Genomic DNA, 15104 nt, shown 5'->3' on the forward strand with positions numbered 1-15104 from the left:
CATGCCATGTGCAAAGGCTCTCCCAAATTCAAAGTCTTCTTTTTTTAGAAATAGTTGACTTTATTTCTCCTGATTATGTTTTTAGAGAAGTTCACTGTTTAGTAGTGCTGGTCTGGAGCCTACTAGTTCAGTTCCTATGTGGGAAAAACTATATTATATTGACTTTGCCACTGGGATAGGATTCCTAATGTTCCAGGTTAGAATCCTGAGAATGCTGAAGCGCAGTTCACCCTAAAATACTCCTGATTTTCCTTCACTTCATCCTTCCTATAACCTTCTTTTAATTTTTGTGCATCCTTTTCTTTTGTGTCCACCCAGTGCCTAGAATAGTGCTTTTTAAACCAAGAATTGTTCAACAAATGCCATGCAGAAAATACAAAATATGCTTGCACTAAATGCACTAGATATACCCAGTCGTCCTCCTCAGTGGTCCCTAAGTCCCCTGTGGAAACTGGCCCCTGCATTTGTATCGAAGAACTCCAAACATGTGTGTATTTCATTAGGAAACGGTAAAAGCACCTTGAGGACCAGTTTTTCATCTTTCTAGCCCAAGCTTCCAGCACTGTGTCTGGCGTGACACAAGTAGAGAAATCATTGTTGACCCAAAGAGAACAAAACTTCGCGAGATGTTGTTACTCTCTTTGCAAAAAATATTCTACATTTTGTACTGTCCACTGTGGAATTTGTCATTTATATCTCGTCTAACTATTAATCAACAGGAACTCTGTTAACATCATTGCTTAACTTAAAATGAAAATAACAGGAAGTTGGAACAGAGTTAATAATGACAAATTGGATAGAACATTTAACATGCATGAATGCATTGTTTCTCTTTTATTTTGTGCTGGGGATTACGGATGACTGACTGTAGAAAGATACTTAAAAGATTCTGTATTTTGTTCTTAATGGAACAAAGTTGGTCAACATAGTTTGCCCTTTTTAAAAATTATTTTCTTCTGATGCAACATGATCAGAACTCTAGATCATTTTAGGCATGTGATGATAAAATGCATATAAATAACATTAAAATATATTCTATATAAATCTTGCTTTTAGGGTGTTACACAATATACATGAGCTTGGGAAGCAATTTGGGCCAGTCATGAAAATTATTGCCTCCATAGAAATAGAGATATACAGAATCACTAATTCTTACATTCATAGAGAATCATATAATTCTTATATAAGCAAACTTTGAAACGGAAAGAAAATCCAAATCTACTGGCTGAGCACAATGAGTCTGTTTATATAGGCATTATTGTGAATGAGGTATCAAGTTGTCACTTCAATGAGATAAAATACTTTACAATAAAGTCAGCTGTACTGTCAGTCTCAGGACATATAAACTGAACACAAAATACATGTTAACATGTCTGGAGTAAGCATTTAGCGGCAGCAGTAAATGTCAGTGAGTGATCCAAATATCTTTACAAGTTCACACATATCTTGTTCTTGCCTAGGAATAAAAAAGTTATATTGTTTTTAAATCATCCAGTGCCCGAAATAAGCTAGAGTGCTAATTATAATGCATTAAAAGGGAATCATTTTTTAAAAAGGCAAATTATGTTGATCAACCTATTCCACTAAGAAGATCACATTTAGTATGATTCTTCTTGTTACTTTTCTATAAAAGAAAGTATATTGTGCTATATTAGTGCTACTAAAAACAATTAAAATGGCATGGAAAATGAGAAAAAAAGTCTTATGTGAATGGAGTTATATTTTCTTAGATTTTCTTTTCAGTGTCTTCTTTTCCTAGAAGAATTAACTGATCACACATTTCCTTCCCTGTAAAATAACAATGACACCAGGCTGCTGTGGGGAAACAATAAATATGTAATATTCTTAGCATACACAAATTAATCAATAAATGTTAATTATTAATATATAAAATAATAGCATAAATTAATAATGAAGTAGAGAATAAGAATGTATTAAAATCGACCCTGTGGGTTTTATTTATGATTAGACATATATTTTTTTAATCAGTATTTTTTATTATGGTTTTGTGGGGTAGAGTTAAGGGTTAGGTGTACAATTACGTTTCATTCAAGCACCCTGTTGATAAGAGGTGTTTCCCCATCCCCAGACAGATATTTGCTACTGTTAATCCCATTCTCCTCTCCCCCCATAGTTTCCCAGTACCATCAGTCATTGTCTTATAGTATTACATTGGATGTTCAAGGTCCATTATATGAGTGAGAACATGTGATACTTGCATCTTTGTTTCTGTGAGAGGTCACTCAGTATTATAGACTCTAGTTCCATCCAGGTTGCTACAAAATTCATGATTTTGTTCTTTTTTATGGCTGTGTAGTATTCCATCATATATATGTACCACATTTTTTTAATCCAGTCCTCTTTTGATGGGCAGCATGGTTGTTTCCAGGTTCTTGCTATTGTGAACAACGCTGCGATAAACATACGTGTGCAGGTATCTTTTTTATAGAGTGATTTGAGTTCTTCACGGTATATTCCCAGTAGGGGGATTGCGGGGTCATATGGGAGGTTGATAATTAGAGCTTTTAGGAATCACCACACTGCTTTCCACAGAGGTTGCACTAGTTTACACTCCCACCAACAGTGTAGAAACAACCCCATTATAAAATGGGCAAAAGATATGAACAGACACTTCACAAAAGATTAGACATATTTTAAAATATTTTAAAAGTATTTTCTTCTATATTGGAGTCAGAAGACTGTTACAAATAAAAGCATATATCTTGCCTAATGATAAAAGGAATTGCTTATAAAGCAAGTTGAAACAGCCAGCAAATGACAGAAACAGGATCTGAACCCAAGCACTATGGTTCCAAACAGAGCCCCGGTGGGATACTGACTATCCTGCTTGCCTCCGTGTGGTCACGTGGCTCCAGGTTCTCTGGACAAGTAGCAAGTTATTACATTAACAGGGCTTGAAGATTTAATATGATCATCTTTAGTTACATCGTCATTTTTGCTCTTGTGGCAAACGTTATTTCCCAAATCTATATTAGTGTCTTAAAACTGCTATCTCACACTTAGTTTTAAAAATTTGATGGTCATTTCTTTGCTAGATTTATCTATAAATTTATATGCACATACCATACCCAATGAAAACATCCTCTGAACAGAAGCTCCAACTTTTAAAACAAGACAAATATGGACAATAAAAACTGTATAACTTAAAAGCACTTGATAATATTCACTAGACCTAACAAGCTACAACCTATTTCCCTGAAAGTCATAGAAAAGCCAATGAACACCTCTTTTAAAAAGAAACAAAAAAAGGTTAAGGATTGCACACTGCTCGTAAAGAAAGGTAAGCATTTAATAAGTTTAAGACATGTTTTTACCATTCTTTAGGTAATATTGTATTTCAAAGAATGACAGGTAACTTGTGCTCTGAACGAAACTAGCAAATGGTAACTGCAATACCATTCTACTTAATGGGATGTCATAAACCCTGTGGAATGTTGGAGAGTAGTGAAGCATTCCTCTAAACATGAATTCCCGAGTTGTACAATAATGTTAAATGCATCATCCTAAACATATGTTGTTGTCGAGTTTTCAGTATCTGCTTATGATAGCTGTAAGTGAATATGCGGTTCATCTACTAGGAGAGGAAGTTAGCAAGCATAATAGATCCCAAGGGTTACTGATGGTTGTTTATTCCTGGGCTCCACCCCATGCCTAGTGGCTAAGGTCACTAGCTGAGGGATCATAAGGGGAGGATTCTAACAGCAACTCTTCTAGCAATTGGTTTGAGCAAATCATTATATCTCTCTATGCGTTGGTCTCTTGAATGTGAATATTAATTTTTACTGTTTCATGGAGAGCTCATTAGGATAAAACTTGTTATCTGTAAAAATTCTTTAGAAAATAAATGTGAACAACAAATACCCACAATGGCAATGGAGGCACAAGAGCTCAGAGCCTGTAATAAGGACTCACTCAAGTGTTTTTTGATTGCTGCCATATGGTCCCTCTTCTCAACTTAACTGTAAGCTTCTTGGTGGGGTTCAAGACTACATTTTCTATAACTTAAGATCATCACATGTAGGTAATAAAGTTAATCTGCAGATTTTCTTTTTTGATGGCACACGAGTACTTGTCTCTGATCTCCTACAACTTTGTAACATTTCTGTCTTTTATCTCGCTACACTCATTTACCTTTATTTTTACACATGACTATAATGGCTTCAATCTCAGCTTTAATCAGAAAACCTATTTGTTCTCACCCATCCACAATCTTTCCCTCTCTCTCTGTCTCCCTCTCTCCTCCACTCCTTCCCTCTCTTTCTTTCTCTTTCTTCTCCTCTCCCCAAATCTTTCTTTCTGGTACGACATACTCCTTTAATCCTTTAAAACTCAGCACAAACATTCATTTTCCAAAAAAGCTCCTTTCTAGTTAGTTTACAAAGGTTTTCTAAGTTACGATCTCAAACATTGATACTTCTGGAGTGAGACTCTGACTCTAAAAAAAAAAGTATAAACCAATTGGAATGCTCTGCTATTTGAAAAAAAAAGCAAATTGTCACATATATGAGTATCTACTTATTTATATGCAAGTTGGGTGTTCTCCCTACAAATTGTATAAAGGTAACTGTTGACTTTATGAAATCAGGTATCTGGTGAGATGTAAGTTGTGTGAAGATGACATAAAAGGAATCTGTGTGATCATGCATCAGCTTAGGAGAGATGGAATTTTCATTCAGTTATGCTGCCAAGAAAAGTTTCCCAAGCTGAGTTTCGGGCAGGATGGAAAGATAAAAAATCATGCTACATAAAGAGCTAATATGATATAGTTCCAGGCACTAGGATTATAATTAAATTAAATATAATATTTAATTGATTGAGGATTGCCAAGCTCCATGGATAAAGAAAAAGGGAGCACACATTCAAAATTCAGAGTGAGATGTATAAATTTTAAATAAGTCTGAACCAAACTTCCAATTATGTGAAACTAGACTTCTTTCAAAATAAATTATGTTCCCAGTAGAATCTGAATGATAAGTGGACAAATAAAACTAGATGTGAATTCATGTAATACTCATGAATGTACCTAATCTTCCACCTGTAGAAATTAATGATAATTTTCCCATATAATTTGAGAAAGAAATGCAATAGATGTGTTTTCCTAGAAAACATAGTGTATATGACATTTATTAAATTTAAAATGTGTTCACTCAGATATAAGAACTCAGTTTAAAGGAGAAAGCCTGATGATTTTGCTAAAAACTTTAACAATCGAAAAGCTAAATTTTGTTGTTGTTGTTGCTGTTGTAAAATTAAAAAATTCTGTGAAGTCCAAGTCATGGTACTTCAAGGTATATATTCAACTATCCCTATCTTTGGTCATAATTTTATCAGGACCTCCCTCAGTATTGGGAGTTAAATCCAAGTTCTGCCAATATACTAAGTTGGTACATGCACCTTTTTGAACTTTAGCCCTAAGGAAGATCCAAGAATGCTACTATCTGAAGTGTGTGTGTGTGTGTGTGTGTATGTGTGTTTATTTAAATGCAACAACAATAAGGAAATAATAGCAACAGTTGGTTTTGTTCCCAAGAAAAAGAAATCAAATGGAGTAATACAGAAATTATGCAGAATCTTGACGAGAAACATGCAAACCCTGGATTTATGCTGAATATGGATGGCAAAGTAACAGAATAGCTGGATAGTACATTACTATGGGCAGTGACAGGGGATATCCTTTACAAAAGAGACATATTTAAGAGAACAAATTTCATTAAGACTAATGATTAGAAGAACTCATGAGAGTTATAGTTTAGTAATGGAAAGAACTTGAAAGGAAGGGTAATATAACAATAAACAACTGGTTGAAATAGGAGTGGAAAGGAGAATAAACTAAAATGACCTAGCAATAATAAAAATGAAACCTAGAGGAGTAATAAAAAAATTGATATAGCACTCATATGTTTTTATAATAGCAGACAAAATTATCAGAGTTGAAAGGAAAAATAGAGTTGTCAGTATACAGATGGGAGGTAAAGTCACAGGACTGGGAGCAATAACTGGGGGAGAAGGGGTAGAGAGAAAAGAGAGGGTCACCAGACAAAGCAATCCAGTGGAATCAGAACATTTAAGTAACTCTAAACCCAACCCGACTTTAAATTCTGCTCAAATTTCTCTTTTTAAAAAAATTTTTAAAAAGGTGGGGTACAATTCAGCGTTAGGTACTTAAGTGGTCATCGTACAGGTAACGTTTGGGCCTTCCTTTGATCCCCTCTTTGCCAGGTTTGAGATCTGGTACACTTATTGATGTTATGTGCCCCCCTCCCCCGGCAGTGTCCCACTACTGCTAATCCCTTTCTTATAGTATTTTGATAAATGCTCAGTGTCCGCTTATGAGTGAGTACATGTGGTACTCAGATCTTTGTTTCTGTTATAGACCAAATACATTCAAGTTGCTGTAAAGTCTTTCATTTTTGTCCTTCATTATGGCTGTGTAATCATGCATATGTACCACTGTTTTTTAACTGATTCCACTTTCAGTGGTCAACACGGTTGGTTCCATATTTTTGCTATTGTGAATAATGCTGCGATAAACGTGTGTGTGGGTGTCTTTTTGACTTTTTTTATAGGGTGATTTGAGTTCCTCTGGGTATTCCCAGAAAGGGGATTGCTGGGTCCTATGGAGGGTTGATTTTTACCTCTTTTAGGAATTGCCACATTGTTTCCCACAGAGGTTATATTGGTTTACTCTCCCACCTATAGTGTAGAAGTGTACCCTTTTCCCCGCATCCTCTCCAGCATCTGTTGTTTTCTGAGTTATTGATGATGGTCATCCTGACTGGAGTTAGGTGGTGTCTCAGTGTGGTTTTAATTTGCATTTCTTTGATGATTAGTGAGGCTGAGCATTTTTGCATTTATCTGTTGGCTGTTCATGTGTCTTTTTCTGAGAAGTATCTAGTCATATCTTTGCCCACTTTTTAATAGGGTTTTTTAGAAAATTTTTTCCAATACGTTTGAGTTCCTTGTAGATTCTAGATGTTAGGTCATTGTCAGATATACAGTTGGCAAATATTTTTCCCCATTCTGTGGGCTGTCTCCTTACTCTCTTGATGGTTTCTTTCGCTTTGCAGAAGCTTTTCAGTGTGATGAGGTCCCACTTGTCTATCTTATCTCATGGCATGGGCATCTGGGGTTTTGATCAGGAATTGGTTGCCTATTCCAATTTCTGTAGTGTGTTTTCTTCATTTTCTAGGATTCTTATAGCTTAAGGTTTTATGTCTGGTTATTTGTTCCATCTAGAATTGGTTTTTGTGTATAAGTTGGAGTCCTGTTTCAATCTTCTGCATGCGGTCCTGTTTTTGTGTATAAGCTGGAGTCCTGTTTCAATCTTCTGCATGTGGTCAGCCAGCTTTTCCATCACCATTTACTGAATAGGTCCTCTTCTCCCTAGTGGTTTCTGGTGGAGGCTTTGTTGATGAGATGATTGAGAAATTGAGGTTTTGCTTCTGGAATCTCTATTCTGCTCCATTGGTCTATGTGCCTTTTCTTGTACCAATACCAGGCTGTTTGATTATTGTAGCCTTACTGTAGAGCTTAAAGTCTGGAAGTGTGATACCTCCCACTTTGTTTCTCTTTCATCTAGCCTTCTCCTAATACGTCTGTTCACAATTAGCTGTCTTTTTATTTTCTTTGTGGCTGATGGATGATTCCTTATACCATTATTAAACTCCCCACATTATGTTGGAGAGCTTAGCATTTTTATCTTCTCAACTAATTACTGTTTGAAAACTTGGTTCAGCAGTTGCATTTATTTGCATTTTTGTAGACAAGAGTTCAATTCTATAAGCAAAGTGGTCATCCAATAAGTAGGGACACACAATTCAACTTGCTTTGTTTGGAGATAGATACATTGATTGGTAGTAGTGGGAAACTACTGGGGGGCCGGGGGACACACCTCATCAATAAGGGTACCTGTATAATGAACATTTGTATACCTAACCCTGAAATGTACACCACATTTTTAAAATTAAAAATTTTAAAAGGGGGTAAAATGACTATGATATTACATAAGAACTGAGTATTAGAATTGGAGGGAAAAGGTCACTCTTTGTAGCCTTGAACCACTAGGATGGGGATGAGGGTAAGTAAGCCTTAAAAAAAAGTTTAGGTTAATCAAATGTGAAGTCAAAGAGAAGGAATATAAATTAGGATCAATTGAAAAGACAATGTGGGAGAGAGGAAGACATTTCTTAATGAAAAAACACATACTGGGAACCTAATGCAAAATGTCAAGATTTAATTTTATGGGTCAAAAACTGAAAATAACATAATCCCCAAGATCTACCACTTAGTAGTAAGAAGCTCAAGGGCAAACACAAGAAAATTTCACATTAATTTTTTTGTTGCTGATTTGAAGAGGTACCTTGGAAAGAGTGGTTCTAAATCTATTTGGTTTATCTACATAGTTTTGATATCAAAACACCAAATGATGTTTGCTCATTTTTGTCTGAAGGCACTTAAAAAATTTTCAATAACTTTAGGGTGTACAAATAGTTTTTGGTCTGGGCTTTATGCGGACCCTTCACCTCTGTCTGTGCACATTGACCTGACAGGAGATTTTTTTAACCCTCTACCTCTGTACCTCTCCCCCTTCTGAGTCTCCAGTGTCCATTTCCTTACGTCTTTGCATATCCTTTGTTTAGCACCCACTTATAAGTGAGAACATGTGTTTGGTTTTCTGTTCCTACATTAGTTCACATAGGGTGATGCTCTCCAATGCCATCCAAATTGCTGCAAATGACATTTCATTCTTTTTGATAGTGAAATAGTATTCTATGGTGTATATATACCACATTTTCATTATCCACTAATCAGTTGACGGGCATTTAGGTTGACTCCACATATTTGCATCTTTGCAATTGTGAACTGTGCTGCGATGAACATGCTGGTGCAGGTGTTTTTTTCATATAATGACCTCTGTTCCTTTGGGTAGATATCTAGTAGTAGGATTCTGGATCAAATGGTAGATCTACTTTTATTCTTTGAGAAATCTCCATTCCAATTTCCATAGACATTGTACTAATTTACACTTCCACCAACAGTGCTGGCAAGAAGGTAATATTTTTAAGCTCAAGCAGTATCCACAAAAAGCACATAAAATTTTGAGCTCTTGAAAAGATAATTCCTTATAGATAGAGGTTTTTAATAGTAACATGGATAACTGTATGTGGCCACAAGGAATAGACATTATACCAGACACTTAGTAATTCTTGACGGTTAGGCCACAATCATGCATTAGATTATATTATAAGTGCTTATTTTTCACCCTAACTAGTAAAAAAAAAAAGCTTTTAAAAAAAAATCATCATGCTATGGGAAAGCACTGTTTGATGATGCATAGCATTTAGGAAACATTAAAATTACATGTACTGAGAGGGAAATCAGATCATCTCACCTCAGCAACTGAAATTAAACTTTTTTGCCCCAACTATGAGCCACAGTTAATGTGCAATTACTTGGTTTTGAGTTGATGATCTGGATCCTTTTCTCCCATTTCTAAAAGAACTTGTCTGTAACATTCAGATCAGTGCCTCACCTTTCTGTTTTGCTTTCTGCGTTGTTGAGCAAATCTAACCACTTAGGGACACTTAATGCCATGCCTGGCAGTGTGATTGACAGAGGCCCACATTTAGCTCTTAGAGAGATTGTTCCAACATTATGTGCACTGCAGTGCATTTTTTTTTAATTGTGAAGGCATAGAAAACAACGGAAGCTCATTCTTCAAAAAAAAAATGCTTTAAGAACACAGAATTAATTCAATACTTATTTTAAAATGTCTTTTACAGAGCTAAATTTACCCTATTTAAGAACATAAATCACATGGCATTTAAAATACTTTGATCATAATGTATTTAGTGATTTGTTGCCCCAGGGAAAATATCGAGAATATCTGAAAGGAGTTCCTTTTAATGTATTTTAAATGCAAAATCTTAAAGTAAAAATTATTTTAATCAACTTTCTTTAACATATTTTTAGACCTTAATGTCTCCAGTTTAAGCATCTTGTGGTATTGCATGGTGGACACAATATTGATACCCATCTTAAACTCAGATGACTTGGAGTCAAGTCTCATTCTTTAAGTACACATACTGGAAAAGCCCTTAAACCTTTTGTACTAGAGCATCATTATCTGACCAAAGAGTTAAAAACCTCTACCTAAATCACAGAGTATTGGTAGATCCATCAGGAAGAATGTATTTGAAAATAGTTTTCACTTTAAAATGCTGTTATTAATTAGTACCAAAAGTCATATATAGACCTTTCGTGACAGGCAAGTTGGTGTAGACTCAATTTTCCCTTTTCTTTCCTTCTAAGTACAACTAAATATTCTGTAAATAATTCAACAGGCAATCGTAAAATGACTCTAAAAGGTGGAAAGAAGAAAGAAAATTGGTTATAGACCCCAGAATTTAAGGAATGATACCACGGCAAGCTCCTGGGGCTTTCTTTTATCTCTCATATGTATCAAACTGTATACAAAGAAAGCCTTCAGTGTGGAATAGACAACAGGCATATATAAACACAAAAAAACCCTACAAGCAAACAAATTAGAAAAGCCTACCCTCTCTGGCCAAAGGGTCGGAAAAGGAAGAGTGTAGCAGGGACCTGGGGGCACCTTTATACCTATAGCTAGCAGCAGTGGTAAGTCCTTTTTGCCTATATGCTCTGCTGGCATCAGTAGAGCCCAGAAAGGCCAATATATCCCCCATAAATGATGGCAGCATGATATACCTTCAATGACTTCTACATAGGTGACCCATCTTATGTTCCACATCTGCCAGTACTAGGTAGGCAGAGAACACAGGCCAGGGAAAACACTCCATCCCACAGATATCATACCCTATATCCCTATTAGTGACAACAATTGACCTAGGGAGGTGCTTTCTGTAACTTGCAGGTAATACCAGCAGGAATGTATCAGGAGCTACCAAGTCAGAACTAAGCAGACCAAAATAGCATTGCAAGGACTCTGAAAATGAAATTGCATTTGGAACTACAGCCTACAAAATAGGCCAGAACCTACACTTCAAATCAAAACAAGGACACCGTCTGCTAAAATAACAGTTTTTATTTTAAATGTGCATTTAAGAAGGATCTGTGTAAAGAATGTCCAAGATAAACTCAAATATATCTCAGCAAACCAAGAAACAGTAAAACCTCAAATTGTATGAGAAAAGACAACCAATGAACCAAGAAATCAAATATTGGAATTATCCCATGAAGATTTTAAAACAGCCATCACAAAGTGGTTTTAACAAGCAGTTATGAACTATCTTGAAACAAACAAACAAACAAAAAAACTCAGAAAAAGGAACAGAAGTTATGAAAAAGTTGTAAATAGAAATTATAGAATAGAGAAATAAAATAATAGGAATCAAAACTTTCTGGGTAGGCTCAGTAGCACAGTGGACATAAAAACATAGATTTGTGGAATTGAGGACAGATACACAGAATTTACTTAAAACATTTTACAATTTGAATTTTTTCTAATTTATCAACTTGGAAGAAATGACCCAATTCCTATAAAATCACAAACTACTAAAAGTAAAATAAGATGAAGTGCAAAACCTGAATAAACTCAAAACTATAAAACAATTGAATTTGTAATTAAAATCCTCTTGAAAAAAAAAATCTCTTGGTCAGGCAGCTTCACTGGAGAATTTTACCAAACATTTAAAGAAGAACTGACACCAGTATTTTATATGGCTAGTATTACCCTGATATCGATCAGGTAAAGATAGTATAAAAACAACAACAACAAAAAATACAAACCAATATTTCTCATGAATATAGACACAAACATCCTCATAAAATATTAACAAGTTGAATAAAGCAGTTTTAAAAAAGAATTATACACCATTTCCAAGTGGGACTTATCCCAGGTATGCAAGGTTGGTTTAATATTTAAAAATCAATCAATGTAATCTACCATATCAACATATATCCACAGAAATATCTTATAGTTATAACAAAGGAAAATTATTTATGTATAAGAAACAAGAAATGTAACCAAGCAAGTTCCTACTAATAAATGAGTGCAGTAAAGACATGGAATACAAGACCAACATACCAAAATCAATCATATTTCTATATAGTGGCAATGAACATACACAAACAGAAGTTAAAGACACAATATCATTTATATTGCTCAAAGAAAACAAAATGCTTAGGTATACACTAAGCAAACCATGCACAACATATTTTTGCTGAAAATTACAAAATGCTAATGAAATAAGTCAAAGAAGGCTTAAATAATTAAAAAGACATATTCATTATCTTCAACTTAATCTAGAGGTTGAATGCAACCTGTATTAAAACTCAAGCAAGGCTTTGTGGTTATAGACAATCTCATTCTAAAATTTATATAGAAGGGCAAAAGTTCATGTGTGTAATTCCTATGCTTTAGGAGACTCATGCCTGTATTCCCAGTGCTTTGGGAGGTCAGGATCATCTGAGGCCAGGAGTTTGAGACCAACCTGGGAAATGACAACAATAAAAAAAGCAAAGGATCTAAAATAGATAAAAGCATTTTGATAAAGAATAAAGTCAAAAATATCACTCTACTCAATATTTAGGTTTATCACATAGCTACAGTAATCAATACAGTGTGATATGAGTGAAGGGATAGACACATAGATTGATGGAACCCAAACATTTATCACAAAGATGCATATACAATTTCATGGAAGAAGGATAGCCTTTTCAACAAATCATGCTGGAGCAGTTAGAACATACATTGGCAAAAACAAAACAAAACAAAAAACAGGAAAGAAAAGAAAAAGAAAGAAAGAAGCTCAACCCACAACTCCACAAAGTTAAATGTAAAATTTAAAAAAAGAAAAAAAACCTTTGGGACCTAGAGCTAGGTGAGGAGTTCTTACACTTGATACCAAAGCCCTGATTCACAAAAGGAAAAATGAAAAACTATATGCATCAAAATTGAAAACATTTCTTTGCAGAAGATCCTGTTAAGAGGATGAAAAAATAAATTGCAGACTGGGATAAAATGTTTATAAACAACATATCTTGTAAGTGCACTTGTATACATCAAGAACTTTCAAAACTGAATTTAAACAAACAAACAAACTGGGCAAAAGATATGATCAGATACACTGTTGATTGGGATATACATATGACAAATAATCACATGGAAAGATGTTCAACGTCATTAGTCATTAGGGAAACACAAATCAAAACCAAGAAACAGCATCACTATACTCCTATCAGAATGGCTAAAATTTTTTTTTTTTTGTAAATAGTCATAACATCAAATGCTGGTAAGGATGCAGAGAAACTGGATCACTTGTTCATTGCTGGTGAAAATGTAACGGTATAGCCACTCTGGAAAATCGTTTGGCGGTTTCTTCTAATACTAAAATGCATTTAGCATGTAATCCAGCAATTGTTCTCTCAGGCACTTATCTCAGAAAAATGAAAGCCTATGTTCACACAAAAACATGGACACTAATGTTCATGGCAGCTTTATTCAGATTAGTTAGAAACTGGCTGCAACACAGAAGTTTTTCAATGGGTAAATGTGTAGACTGTGGTATACCCATGCCATAGTGTGCTGGTAGTATAGAGCAATAAAAATTAGCAAACTATACATACTACAATGTATTTCAATAGATTCCGTTGAATGAAAATAGGCAGGCTCAAAAGTTTACACACTGTATGATTTCATTTATATAATAGTTTTAAACCAACACAATTACTGAAATGGAGAACAGATTAGTGGTTGTCAAAGGTGAGGGACTGGGCAGGGGGAGGTGACGGGTATGGCTACGAAGGTGTAGCACAAGGGAACTTTGTGGTGATGAAACAGTTCTGAATCTTGATTGTGGTTGTAGTTGGTGTAACTACACATGTGATATAATAACATGGAAATGCCCTCCACACACACAAATGAGGACTAGTTCCACTGGGAATATCTGAATAAGTTCTGTGGATTGTACCAATGTCAATTTTCTCGTTTTGATATTATTCTACATTTATGTAAGTTAACATTGGAGAAGGTTATGTGTCTAGGACCCCCCTGTATATTCCATGGCAACTTCCTGTAAATTTATAATTATTTCAAAAAAAGAAGTTCTTAAAAAGTCATATTTTAAAAATGTTAAAATCATTCTGCTACTGTGCAGAACAAACAGATTTGATAATGACAATATTGTTTTAAAAGTAGTATGCATTAAGGAGTAAGGACAAGATATAATTTATTCCTAAACATAAATAACTTATTCAATCAGGAAACAAAGTAGGATAGGATTTTATAATCCTTACATATGTACTACTTTACAACTATATGAAATATTAACAGGTAGAAGTAGAAAAACATAAATAATTAGTGCAGAAATAACATTCAAAATACATAACTTTTATGGTCTAGATATCAACCAACCCAGAAAAGATACTGGGACCAATTAGAACAGATGATAGTCACAAACAACACAAAATGTTGGTACTGGTACACAATACTGGATATTCATCCTATGTGATTTATTTTGGATAAATTGTATTATTTCTTTCTCAAAAGATTCATATTCCTAAAATATTAGTATTTCTGAGTACTTGTCAGTCAAAAATACCCGAAAAGGTACTATATTGTTAGATGAAGCATACCTCAAATTGCTGCTAAAAAAGCAACCATGACTAATATGAGTAATTACCAGTCAGCTAAGAAAGAATTAATTGCTTCTATTGTGATATTTGACATTTTCTCATTTTTTTACAAAAACATCCAAAAATCAGTACAAAAACAAAATAACATACAAGTTAGTTCGTAGTCACTTAAAAATAGGTATTCAATATTTGCAGATAAATGATTTTTCACAATTTTCAAGTTTTAGTACCTAAATGGTTAATATTAGAGTCTCTTTTAAAAAATTATTCATAGCCGGGCTCGGTGGCTCAGCCTGCAATCCCGCGCCTTTGGGAGGCTGAGGTGAGTGGATTGCCTGAGCCCGCGGGTTCGAGACCTGCCTGGGCAGCGAGACCTCATCTCTACAATAAATCAAAAAATTAGCTGGGCATGGTAGCACGCGCCTGTAATTCCAGCTACTTGGAAGCTGAGCAGAACGATCGCCAGA

This window comes from Carlito syrichta, unplaced genomic scaffold (genome assembly GCF_000164805.1).
Source record: "Carlito syrichta isolate Samal-C Ts95f unplaced genomic scaffold, Tarsius_syrichta-2.0.1 Scaffold311756, whole genome shotgun sequence".
NCBI classification, from domain to species: domain Eukaryota; kingdom Metazoa; phylum Chordata; class Mammalia; order Primates; family Tarsiidae; genus Carlito; species Carlito syrichta.